This window comes from Chamaea fasciata, unplaced genomic scaffold, assembly GCF_029207755.1.
Source record: "Chamaea fasciata isolate MVZ Bird 193981 ecotype frontalis unplaced genomic scaffold, bChaFas1.0.hap1 SCAF_3, whole genome shotgun sequence".
Lineage (NCBI taxonomy): Eukaryota > Metazoa > Chordata > Aves > Passeriformes > Sylviidae > Chamaea > Chamaea fasciata.
This window is the reverse complement of record NW_027094088.1, coordinates 14,181,730-14,200,341: the sequence shown is the minus strand read 5'-3', so window position 1 is coordinate 14,200,341 and position 18,612 is coordinate 14,181,730. Positions and strand designations below refer to the sequence as shown.

The 18,612-nt window shown below is 39.9% G+C and overlaps 1 long non-coding RNA gene across 5 annotated transcripts; it reads right to left on the bottom strand.

Annotated features, from left to right (window-relative positions):
- Window positions 1-716: 716 nt before the first annotated feature.
- On the bottom strand, window positions 717-18,612 carry LOC136287604 (uncharacterized). Of its 5 annotated transcripts, XR_010720195.1 has the most exons (7): window positions 18,516-18,612; window positions 12,314-12,501; window positions 8,033-8,311; window positions 7,198-7,258; window positions 6,205-6,407; window positions 4,366-4,457; window positions 717-2,300 (listed from the first exon to the last, which is right to left on the bottom strand). It is a non-coding gene; the product is annotated as an uncharacterized lncRNA (long non-coding RNA). The 5 variants fall into 5 exon arrangements; XR_010720197.1 differs by lacking the exon at window positions 4,366-4,457; XR_010720194.1 differs by lacking the exon at window positions 717-2,300 and having other exon boundaries at window positions 3,574-4,457.

The window sequence follows — 18,612 nt, the reverse complement described above, 5'->3', positions numbered from 1 at the left end:
CCTGCAAAGCTTTGGCCCTGCTTTGGCTTGAAGCTTTGTCTCTGAGCAGAAGATGAGAGCTCTGAAAGTGCTTAAGGAAAGATATTCTACTTATAATGAATGTCATGTGTTGGTTCTACCTCACATTTTTACAGGCTCAGATGTACCTTCCTAGATAAGTAATAGATTCCATTAAAAGACACTGCAGTTTACCTGGAGCTCTCTCTTGAAATTTGCCCAAAGATAAAAAGTTTCACTATTCCACTATGAAACATTCACAGTACAGAGAGTACTAGAGACTTCAACCTGGGCCTTGAGTACAATTATACAGTAACCACTAATACTTTTTGAGTAAGTGTTAAGACCTTTGCCACTAATAATATATGCAGGGAGGCATCCTGCTGTCTAATTGCCTAAGGACATCTGGAATTACATCAGCTCTTTCACTCTGGGTACTGGGGACACACAATAATCCAGAAACAGAGTGAAATTTAGCCCCCCCACATATAAATAGGTTTTTTGAGTCATCAGAGCTCCATGCCTTAGCAACAACAAAACCAAATCATACTTCCAGTGTACACAAGGCAGATCAATGCAAAAAACTGATTTTCCATGTATTCAGGAAAAGGAAGTCTGGTTTAAAACTGTTTTTCAAGCTTCAGCTCTTAAGGAATGAAAACAAAGAAGGAAAAAGGATAGGAAGAGGGAGAAGAGCTCTTATGAAGATGCACCTGGGTTTGTATTCATTTATGTCTGGTCCCATCTGCCACATCATATGGTGCCATGAAGCACAAACTGATTTCTGAGAGAGAGAGAGGATCTTGCTGCTGGTATTATATGGTCCATTTGGGAGTTTTCACATGGAGAAAAAAAAAATGAAATGCCAGAGTTCACAGGGCCAAGGGTTCTTTTTTATTGTTTTAATACAACTCACTAAATTGCATGAAAAAATACTGTATTTGGATTCTGGAATTTTCAGCATATTAAAGGTAGGTGTCATTCGTAAAAAACTCACTGCCCAAAGGGTAAAAATTTCCCAATTTTCAATAAAATCAGGCAGTGGTAGATGTCATCACACTTTTAGGATTTGTGCCTCAGATCAGCTCTTTCACATGTTGGTGCAGTAGTGCATAAACAGTTGAGGCAAAAAGCACATGACAGTGAAACATCAGGTTCGTATATCATAAAATGAAGTTTCTCTCACTTAGGCCTTAAAGCTCTTTAGTTCTAGTAATCTCCTTTCTAATGTTTTATGCACTGTTTCTAATAGCTTGGTAGACCACAGAAGGAAAATCCTCACTTCAGAGAACATGTGAGATAAATGTTGAAGCTAATGGAGTGATTCTTGCCCATTGAAAAGGAAAAGAAGCATCTTAATACATGTCCTTAGGCCAAGTAAATGATATTTAGTGTTACTTCTTAATCTTCAGTAGTAGAAGTAAGTATCTGCAGTAAAAAATCTATTGCAGGTAGCCCAGGGCTAAAATGAATCAATCAGACATGTAAAATATTGTTGACAGTGATGAACTCAACCTGCAAAGAATCCAGAAACACCAGTCTTTTCCTTCCGGGACTGTTGCATTACATCCTACAAAGTGCAAATAAATTCCAAGTCTGGAGAGTGCACTGAGTCTGTAAACCCAGCCCAAAGAATCCTGATTCCTACTCACTGGCTTGGCTGGTTTAAAAGGGAACCCGTTCCCTGAGGCTTACCATATGTGCTCAGAGCGCTCCACTGACTGCATGCTGCAGCTTTCTCCTGACTGCACATCCTGCTCCCGGGCCTAATTCTCTTGCCTTTTCTTCCTCAAGAAGAAAAAGTTTGGCAGCCCCAAAGGTCGGCACAGCATTTTAGAAAATCTTTACTTATTAAGCGACGACTCCCACCAGTTTGTGGAAAATATTAGATATTATGACTGCTAACGTTCAGGCACTACATGTCAATACTTCCAGAAGCCTGATAGAAAAATCCCACCACCTTGCCTGACCTCTTCCATTTTTCATCTTGTAGTATCTTGGTATGATATCACAGCGAGTAAATTTTTTCTGTTGGTGCTTGGCAAGGCTCCAGATGGTTTTTAAGTCACTAGTTCAAGCAGAAGAAGAATGGTACATTTGGGATGAAATTATGCTGGAGGGCATTGCTGCAATTAGAGAGATGAATGGCCCTTGGCTTTAATGAGAACACCAGGTACACATTTCATGTGCTTATTCAGAGGAATCCAGCTCACTCAGTCAGGCAAGGAAGTGCTGCTAAGTCAATACCTGTGGAACTGCAAACACCGCTTCTGAAGAAGGGGCCCTTTCAACTCCACGTTTATCTATAAACCAAACACATTTTAGCAGGAGAAAACATCCCAATTGTCATGAACATTCTGCCTCATTCCTTCCAGCACGTTACAGCTGCTTTTAAATTCACAGTAGAAGAGTGAGCTAGAGAGTGCTGGATGGGCATGAAAATCAAGATTAGGACATCTATATCACAGTTACAAGTACACCCATGCCAGATAGCATACAATTACATATCTCCAGTCTGATTCTAATAGTGAAATTGTTTTTGTGGGACTTGAACAGAAATCTTTTCTTTAAGCCCTGTTGCTTTCCTGTGCCTTTTCAAGCTTCATGAGATAATATTGTGTGCTACATATCTACAGCTTCATAAACATAAAAAAAACTTAAAGGACTGTATTAAGATTATAAACTCTCTTAGCTGAGGAAAGGAAAGAATTAAGGCTGTAGATCTGCCCCAGCTCAGTTTTCCTTTCCTGTGCTGATTATAAAACAACCTTTGATGATTGAAGCATATTTTTCCACAGCATTTTTCCTGTCTCTTTTTGTGCATAGAATGGACTGCACTCACTAAATGAGCAGCAATTCAATATTTTGTTTTCTGCCTGTTTTTCAAGGTATTGCCCCAGGCCCTAATTACTGCACATTTAAAAATGTGATTCTGAAGACAGAATTATTAATATCCTCCTGGGTGTTTCTGTGCTGCTTATCATTAGCCTATGTGAGTGCTTCACAAAGATCATTCAGTTTATCTTCCCACCATTTTTAAGAGGTGAGGAGATGGAACCATCCCTGTTTTACAACTTTCAGCTCACAGCTTTTGGACTTTTTTCCCCTTATTTTACTTCCACCACCTCTACACATCTAGGTTTTGTCCTTTCCCCTTGTTTCATGTTGTCACCAGCACATGCCTGCCTCGTCAGCAAATTCCAGCTCTCACTCCTGTGACCATCAGGAAAAAGGCCCAGTAGGGGCTTTTCTTCTTGGAAAAGGGAAATAACATTCTTCATTTTGTTGCTAGCACTGACACTATATATAATGACCAGACAGGCTTTTTCAGTTCTGTGATAAACCATGCCCCATCCAAGCAGAAGCTTTTGAAAACTTAGCATTCAAATTTATGAACTTTGTTGAACCCCAGCAAACCAGATATTTTCAAAGGCTTGTAGCATTTTAGATGTTATAAGAACATTCCTAAGAGCAACTCTATGCTCCATTCAAATTTCAAAGCCTCACTCAAAGAATGAATAGTAGTCTTTTGATGACTCACTCAGCTTTCTCTTTTAATAAAAAAGAAACCTGCTTTTATAATATTTTAGTTGTAAAATAATCAAAGATTCTTGTTAAAAGTTATATATAAGTAAATAAAATTTAGATGATCCTGCTATAGAAAAATCTCTCAAAATTTAATATTTTTAAGAGCTATAACACTTTTTTCAGTTTCTCTTAATAAGTGCTTAAATAAAAACATCCAGGGGAATACTTTAGGGAAAAATACACAAAATGTGAAAAAAAATCCCTAAGTTTTCTGGGCAATTTATTGCATCCCTTTTTCAAATGCATATTCCAAACATAGACCCCTCTCACTGTTTTTGAAAAAAATGAGGTAGTTCTTGTTAGTGGTGGGCAAAATATCAGCACCACAGTAGAGCTGAATTTTTAAATGCATTACTGAGAGTGTTACCTGCTGGTACTCTGGTGGTAATTACAACACACATTTTAAAATCTGTTTGCACCCTCTGTGCCATTGTAACTGTGTGCCTGAGTCCCACCCCTCCCCTCATTAATTGTAATAAAATATTTGGCAAAAATGAGACTTAAATTTGGATCAGTATTGTGGAAGACCCAGGTGGCCATGATCACATGTCCCAGACTGCAGGGCACTGTCACCAACATCCAGGGCAACACGGCACAGGGCTTGTAGCCAAGTGTTTGTTTGTTTATGTATTTAGGGAGATTTTGGGTTGTTTTTTTTCTTGTTGGATTTTGATTTTTTTTAACACAGATGAGATCAAACCCAATACCTATCAGTTTCAGACTCCCTCAAGATCCTCAGGCTTTTTCCACTGTTACATTTCAGTACAACAGGATACTGACTTGGGTAACAGCTGTACTCCTTGGACATTTCTTCCATCCACACCCTGCATTCCAAGTCACTCTATATATTGGACCTGTTACTCTTCAGTTACCTTGGAGAAATTTAGGAGAATTACTGTAGGAAAGAAACAAAACAAAAAACCAACCAGCATCCCAAAGCCAGTAAAGATCCCCCTCTAACAGAAATAGGATACCTTGATGCTAAAACTCTTGAAACTCCTCAGGATGTAAGTCAGATTAAAATTACTTTAAACATAAGTATTAATTTACAAAAATACAAAGCATACAAAGACCATTACAAAGCATGTGTGTTTTCTCTAGGAAAAACGTCTCTTATGGTGTCAGCTTCTCAGGTTATTGGACATTCTCTGACTTCCAGCAGAGGCTGCAGTTCACTATTAATGCTTTACCTCTGAGTTACAGTCACAGAAGTTACAGTCACTATTGGTCTGGGAAATTAGGCTTGGTTTTGCACTTTTAGGAGGGAGCTGCCTTGAGGATTCATTGAGTTTCTGAGTTTCAGTCTCATTTCCCTATCCTTCTTCATAGAAGTATTTGACATTTCTTATCAGACTATTAACTACTCTCCTCTTTGGAAACATCCATATGTCTGACAGGTTGGATGCAGCCCTCTTTTGTGCTTGACTGAACCAATTGTTAACTCCCTAAGCAGAAAAACATTCTTTCTGTCCAAGGAGGCACTACCTACCTCTAAACACAGAGTACTTTGAGGCATTAAAAATGCATAAAGCATGTCAACTGCTTATTATGCTTTATTAAAAAATGTATTAAAATATAGATAGACAAAATGACACATGGCACAGTCACACCAGCTATGAAACTGAAATTGGATTACAAAAAATCCACTACAGTGGAGTAGATGGGATCCTAATGAGTTTGGCACCTTGAGTGGCCACAGCTGTCTGATGCCATGCAGGAGGCTGAGCAGGAGGTGGGAATGTTATGTGCAGCAGCTGCAAGCCAGGACCTGTATAAGTGAGCCAGGACCAGCAGTTCTGCCCCCTGGGTGCTGGTTCAAAATGGAACAGAGGGGCTGGGGCCTTGGCTGGCAAGAGTGTGTCACACACAAGGTCCTTGAACAGAAATCTTACTGTAAAAATTGTTATCTGCTCTCTAGGCCTTACCCACTTAGTAAATATATTTCAGTTTCTGCCACTAAATGATACAATTATGTCTCTGTATCTTTTTTATCCTGCATTCCACCATGACAACATGCCAAGCCCCACAAGCCTTTCATACCAGAACAGAGCATGGCTCCTTTTTACACAGCCTTTCTGAGAAATTGTTTTTCAGAAGCCAAGGATACGTTGCCTAACCACAGATTAACTTAGGCTCAACTATATTTCTGCAACTTTAGACTTGAACAGCAAGAAGGTACACCAGAGTTCCCACTAACAGACTTTAAGTGTGTTCTCTGAAAGCTGAAAATTACATGGCATATCAACACACAAGGATTGCTGAAGGAGTTGAATGCCAAGGATTTACTGCTTTTGACCCTCCAAGAGATTAGCATGGGGTCTTAAGCACTGTCAAATAGGGTTTGGCAAAAGGGAGAGAGTGCTGCCAGTGCTGCTAGGGCAGGTGCTCAGGCATCTGAACAACATTACCCAAGGACACTGCAGCTGTACCCTTCATTTTGCCTTGTCCTTTTCCTGGGGACACGGGATAAGCCACATGAGTTTCTCCCATGGAATAGGTGTTAGATACTAACCTCCTCTCTGTATGAAAAAGTGTTGGAAGTGGTTCTTTCCATTGTCCCCATCAGAACTACTGTTATTAGATGAGAAGAAAGATAAGTAAGTGTGGTACCTTTCTCACCTGCATATGCAGCAGAGGGAATTTCTTTACATGATGTCATTTTCTCTTGCAGGGATCAGGCCACTCAGGCCTTTGAGGGCAATATAGCCCTCTTGCTGCTGTATCCACAAACTGGCCAGAAGAACTGAAATTGTTCTTTTTGCTGCAGACTTCTTTGATACAAGCAGCTAGCTGTAGTATCTTATTGATTGTATTGCTGGTTTCTGGAGAAACAGATATGAAGTTAATTAAGATCAAGGGTTACAGCTGATAAAAATTGATGTTTTCAATGCAGTTCATCTATCATGCACATTCAAATTAGTTTCCCCAACAAAACATCTACTGTGGAGAAATGGTGACATCTGAATCATTTAAGAGAATGTTAAGAAGAGCTTAAAGATGCTAAATGTTTTCTGTTTATCCTGCTGAAAATCTTTTCCTTTGATAAATAAATAAAACCAATTTTTAAAATTTGCAGGTTTTGGATTTAATCACCAGCACATCTTTTTGATCAAAAGCAATCGTCATTACAACTTGCCTGCCAATGTTCATTTCTGTTAATTAATTTTCCCAAGGAATGTGTTTTGCACAGTTTACAGAGCATTTGTCCAGGTAAAAGGAGCCCTTTCTTTGCCTCAGATGTTGTTATTTCTGTCAATTCACTCTATTACATGCAACGAATGCCCTCAGAAATTCCTCATGGGGTGGTGTGCACATGCCAAACCTTTGGACCATTTCAGCTTTTAGCAGGAGCCAAATGTGTCCTCACTTTTTACAAGTAGTACCATGAAGAGATGGTTGCCAAATCCAGGTTATGTTAACAAATTACCTGCATTTTGACAAAGCTGTCCCAAAGCCATTATTAAAATAGCCGGTGGTTCTGAATTTTCCTGGTGGCTCAATATCCAAACACCAGTGCATTTAACTATTTGTATTCTTAGTGCCTCATGTTTGGAAAGATAAGCCTTCTTTACAGCTCCAGTAAAAAGCAGAGGGGGAAAAGGACTCCCTGACCTGCCCACTCTATGCTGGCTTCAGCTTAATCATCTTGTCAGCTCACAGTGTGCCATGTTCTCTGAAGTACAACAGGAAAAGAAAACAGAAAATCATGGATAATGCAGTACATTACACTTGAATCATGCTTTAGCATTTCAGATTCACAGGGAAGGTCCTCTCCAAATGAGCTTGCAATCAATACAATGAATTAAATCACTGTGATATTTCCATGACCCTTCAAAATGGCATCAAAGGCACAGACAGACACTGGTTTGTATCAGACTGAGAAGGAGATGGTAAGCTAGGTCTGAATTCAGTGTTTCACTGCATTTCCCCAGAAGGGCTTTAGAAATGGAGCAGCCTCAGCTGAACCTCCCAAAGGGCTGCAGAAGCACATGTGCTACTGGGAAGGGATGCTGGTTTACCCAGGCCCTTTCCTGAGTGCCACTGCTCATCTGATACTCTGTGAACCAGGAGGATGAACTGGCATCAAAAGTAGTGGCAGACACTTCCACCTGGCTTTGGCATAGAGCCTCAGAAGGAGGCCCAGGAAAGTCTAACAAGGAAGGCTGTGGAGAAGAGAAGGTGCTGATCCAGGTTGTCTGTGTGTGGCTAACCACCGCTGGTTTATATTCTGGGCAGCAGTAACTGCCATTTACAGTGCTGCAACTACAAATCCTGCTTACAAGTTAACGATGACAGAACAGTGGCTCCTGGCTTCCCCTGAAATGTTTTTACCTTTTTTTTTTTTTTTTTTTTTTTTTGCCAGATAGGATCTCCCAGATGCTGACATGCCACACAACTGTTCCTAACAAGGGCAGCACAAGCACACACGCTGTAAGCTGTGACTTACCCAGCAGAAACTCCAGAGGGAATGCAGGTAGCCAGAATGTAATTACTTAAGCTGGAATTTAGCCAGGACAATGGGGTTAAATTCTCTATTTGTTTGGATTAATTTAATTTCTAAATATATTGTTCCACCAGTTGCTGTAGAAATAACCTTTTTGTATTCGCCAGCAGGTTAAACAGTACTTTTATTGCAGCACTTGCTGGCTTCCATGCAGTCACTTCTGCTTTTTATTGGAATTCCAGGCCTTTTGGATGATCCCTGTCAGCCTTGGAGCTGCTTCTCCTAAGGATAGGTACAAAAAGGACAGGATTGACTGACAAATTCTAAGTATTAAGGCAACCTCCCACCCCACCCTGCCCATGCATGGTTTGGTGAAAATGCCACAAAGACTTTGTACACTGCACTCAAAGTAGCCTCACATATTCCCAAGAAGGTTTTCCATCCTGCACTCATTTTACATTCTCCTCCAGATTATTTGGAAACTAGAGCAGAACAGAGAGAAGGGCCTACAGATTGAAGGAAGACAAACAAAAAAACAACCCAAACAAAAACAAACTGACCAACCAACCAACCCAAAAAACCACACACACAAACCCCCCCCCCAAAAAAAACAAAAAAAAAAAACCCCAACAAACAAACCCAACAAAAAAAAACCCCAAAACAACCCAAACAACCCCCCCCAAAAAAAACCCAGGGGAAAACTTGAAAAAAAAATAGAAGGAAAAGAAGTGGGGAAGGGGCAGGGGGAATGGAGAAGAATGAGGGTAAAATGGAAAAGAAAGGGGGGAAAATGGAAAAAGAGCAACAGTTTCTTCTTTCCCATTCCTTTTGACTCCTAGGCCTGTCCCCCATTTGCACAAGTTAAGCCACCAAGAACAGAGCACACAGGGACTAACTGGGAGGTATTGTAAGAAGAGGCCCAGAGCTGAAGAAGCACCACTCAGAGGTGTCTGTGCTGTCAGGACAGCACAGCAAATACACAGAAGCCTCCCCCAACTCTAACATTAAATATGAGTACAGCTGGGTAAGTAAAACCTTATTCAAAGCCATTCTCTTCTTGCCTTCTTATTTCCCCCTCACTGATCTGCTATCTGGAGGGGCTTTGCTCACTTCCCTGCAGATAAGGACCCTAATGCCCCTCATTAGTGCTTGTGACTCATTGAACAAAGCCAAGACAATCCCATGAAAAGGTTTTGATAGAGAAAAACCTGTCACGTCTAGAGATGGATTTTCAGGGTACCTAAAGAAAATGCCAATAATGTTTTCATTTAATGTCTCCACCATCACAAATTTTAAGGAGAAGTACTGTCAAAAAAAAAGAGAAAATAATCCACACAATTTGTTGATGGAAATTCAAGAGAGTTTAAAAAATATTTTGAAGCTGTTTCATATTTCTATTGCTTGCAAAAGCAGGTATGTAATTATCGGCTATGGAGAGCTCAGAGGGAATCATAGAAAACCATTAAAACTGACCAAAAATAACTCTTTTATACATAGTTGTCAGAAATGGGAAGCTTTAAGTCCTTCAAGGGCTTGAAAGAAATGCTGTCTCACCGAGAAACTTGATTCCAGCCTGGAAAACACATACTTTTGGTTTTGAGGAATCCCATTGCTTCCCAGCTGAGAGTTTATCTTGAGCTGCAGAAGTAGAAAAAGCCCCTGGGTACAGGGCTGATCCCTGTGCAACTCTGGCATAGGTGGCTGATAAGCACTGCAAGCAGCTCCCCTTATGCTGGAGGAAAGCAACAATGGGACAGAAAAATTGTTGGAGGAGGAGGGTGCTGGAATAATGGGTTTACTGCCATGGAAGAAGGCTCAAAAATCAGAAGTGGCCAGAAAAGATAAGCACCATTCAAAGAAGTGTTTCTCTAGACTCTCTAGCATAAAGATCTTGAGATTTACAGAAAGAGAACTGAGGACACTTCTTGGCAATAATCCCCTTGCACATCATCATACTGTATGATCTTTTTCATAGATTTCAATTGCCTCCTAAAATGAGGTAATTTTGTGAAAACAGACTGGTAGAAAATCTCACTGCTCTAAAAATCACAAACTTCTAACATGTACTCTAAACTTACCTGTGGTGGTAACATCCGGATAAGTTTTTTTCACATATGAGCAATGGTGAACCCCTCTCCTTTGAATAACACTTCCCAAGTATCTAATACAGACACTGTGCATACAGAATAGCCATTCCATTACCTTTCCCTAATAAGTGATAAGATTCCTGACTGTTTTGCCTAAGCAACTCTCCTCTTTCTGTACTTTCCTCTTCATACTGCTAGTAAAACCCTATAAAATAGATTTGACAGTCACCTTCTCAACACCTTCAGCACTGGACCAAAGGTCCCATAGGAGAAGCATAAAAAAACCAAACCTTTAGGAACTTTATTTTCCCTCCAAGACTGACCCAGATACAGTTGTGGTGTCACAGTTTAGGAGCTGGCCACCGTGACCTGCTATCTGAGATGCTTCCCTTTTATGATAATACTAGAAGGAAAGAAGATGAGAATGGCTTGGGCAACAGGTGTCTATATTCTTTTGATGACGGCATCTTTTGTTCCTTGTTCCAACACTGTTTCTTTTTCAGTATTTTTTCAATGATAGGTCTAAGGGCATTCTCAAATAGAATTTTGACCCAAAAAGCATTTAGACACTTTTTGCTAACCTTTCAGTTGTCAGTCATAGTATGTGGGGCATCATCACTTCAAACTTTATAGTTTGTTTGCTATAGAAAAGCTCAGGTTGACTACAGAAGAATTATTTTATATCAAGTAGTTTCACTATTTTATAGACATTTTCTTCCAGAACTAAACAGGCTTTATTATATGAAGTGAATTTAAAATGTTCAATGACATTAAATTTCAGGTCAATATAGATTTGGAAGATTGAAGTACAATATGATCTGAAGAGAATACTTTCTGAGGGAGGATTGTGTGACATTTTAGAAAGCATAGCTATTTTCTAAAGCTTGAACTGAAACAAAAAACACACTCTAAGCCACAGGGAAGAAAAAAAAAAAAAGCTAAGCTATAATGACACATTTTACAAGATAAAGCTTTCTTTCAACACAGCCTGTCTAATGAAACATCATTGAGCAGGCAAGAGTGTTGATAGCAGTCTTACTACATCAGGGATAAATCCCTACAACCATGAAAACTTCCTCCCTTGCTTACAGTTCTAGAGCACTATTTCCAGAGAAAGGGAAATGGCCTCTCACATGGGAGACTTTCCTCATGCCCCTGAATCTCCGAAGGCTCTAACTTGATTGATATCAGCATTATCATTGTACTTTTTCTCTAACAGGTTCCTCTAATGATAGCTTGGCATTGTCTGGTAAAGAATTTTTTTTTAATATGTCTTTCTTGACCCCAAGATGATTAACCTATGTTGCTACAAGTATTTCTCACCTCAAACATTACAAAACAGCTGGCGTATCCCACATTATTTAAGTAACTACATCATAATGTTGAGTAAACGAGTGCTACCAACACATGCAACAATGATCCAGAAGCATGTGCTTCCCATCTCATCATTAATATATTCCCTAGTCTGTGCTTGGTGCATGAATATCTGGAGCTCAGCTAGGAGAAGCCTAACAAGAGGAAGGAAGCACAAGCCCAAAGCTTTATCATCCTGAATTTCTGTGTATTTGCAGGCCAGCTCTGTAGCTAAGCTGCACATGGTTTGTATTTAATTTCCTCAGGGATTCAAGCAGTAATTAAAATAAATTATAATTAATGATGGACCAAGCTCAGAAATCTTCATGCACCTTAACAAAAACTTAAAATAGCTGGTAATGTTGAAATAAACAAAGCAATATGCATATTCACCAAGACCAGAAGCCAGAAACATAAAATACTAAAATAAAATTTAGAAACCCCACTCTTAAAAGCTATTGATATGAGGCACCTTGAGATCTGTTAGGGATAAAATCATGCAAGGTTTGTAATAAATTAATGTTCCTGAGTTATAGGTCCTTGGCATCCTCTAGCCACAGTCCCTAATAAAGAGGTGGGATATTTGCCCTTCAGCAGCAAGGCAGCATTTGCTGGGTCTCTGCAGGTGAGTTTTAAAGAGTGCACAGCATTTGCAGCTCTGGAGTGGGGTGAGGTTATCCCTCTGGATTTAACATGGATTTACAAAGCTAGGAAAGCTGTACATGTATGACTGCCAAAGACATCAGAATTGAGCTTCGTGTAGCTACTTTCGTCACCACTCCGTGAGCTCCCAAGACCACTAGGCTTTCCAACCAGAGCTACCTCTCCCCAGCAAGCTTCCTACCTTTCAATTCCCCAGGCGTGCCAGATGCATGCAGCCACACGTGGCCAGGCCACTCCCTGTGACAGAAAATTGCAAGGTGGGAGGTCTGGATGTTTGCTTGTTTGGTGGAACTGGAGCTATATTTCCTCAAGGACTTCTCTCAATTTGTTCATATTAAGGCCCTTAAGCTCTAGATTAAGCACTTAAGCCTACAATAAAAGGGACACAAAGAAAACAGTAAACTGTTAATTTAGATAATAGTGAGAAAGAAAACCCTGCAGATTGCATGCAATTCTAATTCCTCCCCCTCATGTCCAAAGCTAAGCCTCTGCAGGTTTCTGCATTCAAGAGTCCTCAATGAAATGCAAACACTACATACCATGGACTCCCTGCTGTAGCATATAAATCCTGAAAAGTGATGGAAAGCAGAATGTGAGAACAAGCTTATTTTTAATTCTTCTCCATGCAAAAACCTAATAGAATATTCCAGAGCTCTCAAAACTAACGACTTTTGTGACATAATTGCAGGCCACAAAGCAGCAACATAAAACAAAGATAGAAGTACGTCCATTTGCCACCAGATTTCCAAAAAGAATTTCAACTCACCTATGCACAACCATGGAGGCAACATGGCAAGCTTGCTAACTCTAGGATCAAAAGATTTTCAGCAACAGGAACATGGCTGTCTCCAGGAAATTTGCCTCTGCCCTGACAGAAGACATGTATCAAAGAAATTCTAGTGGAGCGCGGCTGTAGCAGCATTATGAGTGGGATACTGAACTGGCATCTCTGGTTTCTTCGTGCCTGATTTTAGCATTTTATGAAGAACTATCAAAACAACGTGTCCCTGCTGCTACATCCACCCACACCAAAGTCCCTGCCTCTGGAAAGGGCCAGTCAGCAGCACTTCAAAGCCTGCCCACCCTATGGGTCACTAACCCAAACCTGCCCTCTGGACACAGCTGGTGTCTTGCTCGAGTTGCTGAGAAACAACCACTTTAGTGCAGATCACGCAATATGCACTGCCAGGGCTGTGACACCAAACATGATTATGCACTGGGAATGGATCCGTTTCATTTTGAGAACAGCACCCTGGACCATTCAGTATGGAAGCTTTGGCTGTGCCATGAAGTTCCTCAAAGCTGATGAAGATATGGGTGTGCATGACTCCGTGTAGGCGTGCAGTTGTATATATGCCTGCAGGTACACTCCAACATACCATCCATCAAAGTGTTTCCAGCAGGCCACCTTCCATGAAGACTAAGTCCCTCCCACAGATCACCCAGCAGCACCCCTGCTGCCTCACTGACTCCATTCCCATTGGACTTGCAGCACGTGGAAATGTCACATTTAATAAACCAGGCCCTCCACATGGTGTAAAGGAGGGCAGAACAGAGTCACTGCTGCCTCACAGCGTCAAGTTTCCCTGATTCTCATTCATTGCAAAGGCCTTGCATTTTTACATGTATTCCACTGTAATTTGACAGTTGCATTAAATCCTTTTGCTCTCACTTAGAGAGAAGCAAAATGCACACAATTTGCTTTTGCGGTAGCACTGATTATTTGGCATAGGTATAGCATGTCCTCATGTCTCTACATTAAGAAGCATTAATCTCCTCTTGCTGTCATCTTATGGAAGTCTTTCCCATGTCTCTGTTAATTTTTAGCTCTCCAGACACCTCTGATTCTGCTGTATGCGTCAGATAAGGAAAGAAAAAGACATGGTGATAATCTCTGTTTATATACTGTACAGAGAAGCTGTATCCAGCAGAAGGGAAAAAGCTCAGAGGGTGGAACTACTGAAACATCACCTACTTAAAGCAATGCCACACACAGCCAGTGAAGGCTTATAAAATAATGAGATTTGTAGCAACGACTCCAGCTGAGTATTATACGCTAAAGAGAGAGATGTTACAGCATCCTGTTCAAGAAAGAGATTTAGTGGGTATTTCAGAAAGGCTCCTGAAGCATTCAGCCTGAAATGCAGCTACATTAACAAAGGAGGCAAATAGGATGCTCGAACACCTTGCTAGAGGCACACAACATACATCAAAAGGCTGATGGTTAAATTACTAAACAAAGCATTCCACATGGGCCAAAAGTAGGGTTTTTTTTCCCATACTTGCACTAAGTTGTAAATAGCAAGTAATTACCTGCAAGTTACTACCTTTTTTCCTTCCTATGATGCTATTCTTTTTCTTCCCTATAACAACACCTGTCCAGTGAACACACCATTCACAGCAAAGCTTGCCTGCATTCACTGTGACTTCCAGCCAGCAACACTGAACAACACTGGGTTTATTCCTAAGCTGTTCATTGAATGAAACTACAGCATAAATGAATCAGGGGGCTTTTCCTTCTCCTTTTTGAATTTCTCAATTAAGCAGGTCACTGATTCACCTTAAGTTAATATGCAGAAACACCCCCAGATAAGGATGTAGCTGAGTCTCTACTGTACTCCTGCAAGCAGTCATGGCTTGCTTCTTCCCAAGAATACCTTGGAAACCAGCACAGTTTGTTCCTCTGCTGAGAAAGAAATATGTATGCCTTTGCTCAAGAAAGCAGTAAATAAAATAAAGGGGTGGATGAAAACAAACACCTCAAATTGAATATAAAGCAAAGTGAGATGGTGAAGATCACTTTTAAATGCTTCTAGCATTTAAGAAAATGAAGTCTATTCGAAAGCAGAATTTTCCTCTCAGTTATATTGCTCTAGATCAAAAGCCAGTGTGACAGATTGCTGTGTATGGGACAGATGTAATTGGAAAAAAACATGCAGCCTAAGTATTTCCAACCCTGAATGTTAACAGGGCAAAAAAATGGTATAGAACAATAATCAGGAGCTATTTCTAAAAGAAATAATCCTATTTAAAACAAAAACATTTGAATTCCTTTTTACTTTCTCACTTCTGAGACTTCAGGAACTACAGCATATTTTCATAGCTTTCTCCACCAGTATGGAAAAGCAAACATACACACACACACAAGCACATATATTCATATATTCAGAAAAATAATTTTGAAAACACCTGACTCCAGGCACTGAAAATACAAGGGAAGCACCAATGTTGAAGGACATACAATGAAAGAACAAATTTCCATTTCAGCAGTTAACTTTTTTTAGTAGACTTTGCTGAATATTCTTGCCTTAAATGAGTATATGAATATTGCAATACTTCTTCAATACTCATGCTTCTGGCTTTTAGTATAGGACAAAGCAAAAATTGTCAGTGTTGCCTTAAGTAGATCTGGTTTTAGTTTATTCCACTTACTCTCTACCTTATTAACCATACTTGTGTATTACACAATGAGAACAGAAACAAATCCTGGCATGCAGAAAAGAAGGAAAAACAAAAAACTGTGAGTAAAATTCCATTGTGCACATTATGCTCATATGACATTAAAAGACATTTGTTTTCTTATTTTTCATGGGAAGATTTTACTGAACTACCTGCAATATTGAAAACTGTATGAAAAACATTTTTTTCTAGACAATAAAAAACAAAATGGAGCTAGAACAAACAGCTGCATTTTGAGGGTTTAAGAATTCCTTTTTACATCTTCTCTTGATATTCCCCAGGGATGCATTTTGCCCACTCTGTTCCTGACACACTTTTACACCTGCCTATGTAGCTCATCTTTCTCTTTTGTATCTCTAAAAGCTGATGAGTCATCAGCTGGCAGAACAACTGCCATTTGGTAGATTTATTAAGCATGCTCAAAAATTTTGTGACAACTGAAAAAAAAAAAAAAAGAAAAATATTAAATAGATATTTGCACTGTAGTTTAGCAGGGTCATGAAGGATCCCTTGAGAGTAAGTCCACATAGTGGCCTACAACTAAGATAGAAAAAATAATAAAACATTATTGGTAGCAGGGAGAATGCTCAAAGCTTGCAAAACAGCAAAATATTAGGATGAATTTTAATTCTAGAAGAAGAATATCTGTATCGTTGCAGAGAAAAGACTAGATTATTTATAAATGCAGCAATATCCTTCTAAGTGCAAATTGAATAGGTATATTTAGTTTCTGCAGAGATTCATGAAATTAGGTTCAAATAGAAGAAAACTGGCATGTGAGTGCTATTATTTCCTATGATAAATGAACAGTGAAACAAGCACATTTTTATAAGAAAACATACACCTCATCCAAGGCACTGCTGAACAAAACACTCAGCTATCCTGGGGGGAAAAAAAACCACCAAAACCCCTTCCTTCCTTTGTTTTATGGTTTATCTTCGTGACTCTAGGAGCCAGCAACTGCATCTGTCCCATACCGTGAGAAGTCAAGAAGAGCATTTCCCTTCCCCCTGGGCTCTACAGTCTCCATTGTGATTGCCTTTGCAGAGGCTGTGGAGTCTGGTCACACTGCTTCGGGCACTGGAAAACAGCTTATGCACTAAGGTGTGCCGGCTGGAATGCTTCTTTCACCCTCAGTCCTCATCCCTGCTTCTGCCTGAACTGCAGAGCAAGCTCCAAACCCAGCCCGTGGGTAGCAGAGGTGCCAGCCGAGTAGCTGACAGCTGAATTTATCCCACTCACAAAACCCTAAAAAATGGAGTGGTTTGGTCTTTTCCCCATCTCTGAGATAAATTGTGCTGACAGCAGACTGGTGAACAAGGCCCAAAGAAAATTCCCATACAAAACCACTTTCATTAAAGTAGAGTTAAGCTTCTGAACAGCTGCTTATTGCTGAATGGAAAAACCTTAAGGTAATACTGGAGTTTTATGTAAAAACATTAAAAAAATAATACCGGGAATTATAAATTCAGATTATGAGGGGAAAAAAAAAAAAAAAGGAAGAAAACCCAGAATGCAACAAGACAGCTATTTGCATAGAAATGTATATTTAAAGTCACTCAAGAACTTCGTCCTCTCACGTGTCCTATTCACCTCTTTGCAGCATCTGTGTCTTGTGCAAATGAGACAAATTTTGACTGTAGTTTTCACTAAAGCTTAAAGCAGTCCACAGGCTGGAACCAGACAAAACTTAAGGCCCCTTCCTTGGATCAGTTTTCCCAAGGAGATAAGAAAATCTGGTGTATATAACATTAAAACTGCACAGAAACAGATTCATAGATGTTAAGAACAAAATAAGCACAAAGTCTGACCTGCATAATACAGAATCCAGATTTTACCTGTCTTCCTTCCTACCTGTTTACCTTCCAGCCTCAAGCTCTGCTTAAGCTGGAATATTCTCTTTAAAAAGATGCTCACTTTTGGTACAAATACTTCAAAAAACAGAATATCTGGGAATACCCAGCTCTGAAATTGCTTTGTGGCATGTGTCCTTACAAATGGGAATCTAATTTGTGGAGAAACACATTATTTCCTTCATTGCTGTGCTCTCTTTGCAAACTACACTACTTTATGCCTTGTTCTGTCCTTATTAAGTATTTGCTCAAGTTCTACAGATAAATGCATTTCCTGTCTTCATCTAAGTGTTTAAAATGAATGTTTTTCTTCACAGATTTTGTTTTCAGACCATCTCCAAACCATTTCAATTTTCCTGCTTCCCTCAGATTTCCTAGATGAGATTCTTGCTGGGAAAAAAAGCATACCACAAAACCAACCCAACCCTGTTAAAATTGAACAAGTGATCTTTGTAGCCTTTATACACTCTGAAAAATTCTACTTCTCCCTCAAGACCAAGGTTGCAACCTCATGCTTTTAGTGTGTGTCTCTAACTGCTTGATGCTTTTAGTTAAAGTCCCAAGTCCTAGAATCAAAGGACAACAAAAAAAATATCAGCCCCTAGAAGCGCTCTAACCCTCATGGTGAGCAATAAAACTTGAACATATGACCCAAGCACCACAAAAAATTCAGCTTCAGATGCAAATTTTTTTCACGATTTTAGACAGCTGAATCACATACTTGAATGCATGGAACTGGAAGCACACCATTGCTGACTGGGAGAAGAGGAATCTCCTCCTGCTGGAAATTATCATCTCCAAGAACACAGGAGGAGCTTTTAAGTAAACCCTGCAAACTTAGCCATCAGCAGCCAACTTCTGAGGCAGAAATTACTCTTGACCTCACTTTCTAAAGAAGTAGAAATGCTAAAAGGAGAAGCTAGAGCCCCTCTCTATTTTTTATGTGAAAGGCATTTCAAGAGATCTGCTGAAAACCTCTCCAGTTTCAACAATCTCACTTCCAAAAAGCTGGACTCCAACAAAGAAAACTCTATAGACAACATGAACTCAAAAAGGAAAGTCTGGTCTTACCTTCCAGAGAGCATCCCACCATCTCTAGAAGGTGGACACTATTCCCAAAGAACAAAACCAGCAACATGCTCCTCAGAAAAGAACTCCTAGCCCAGGC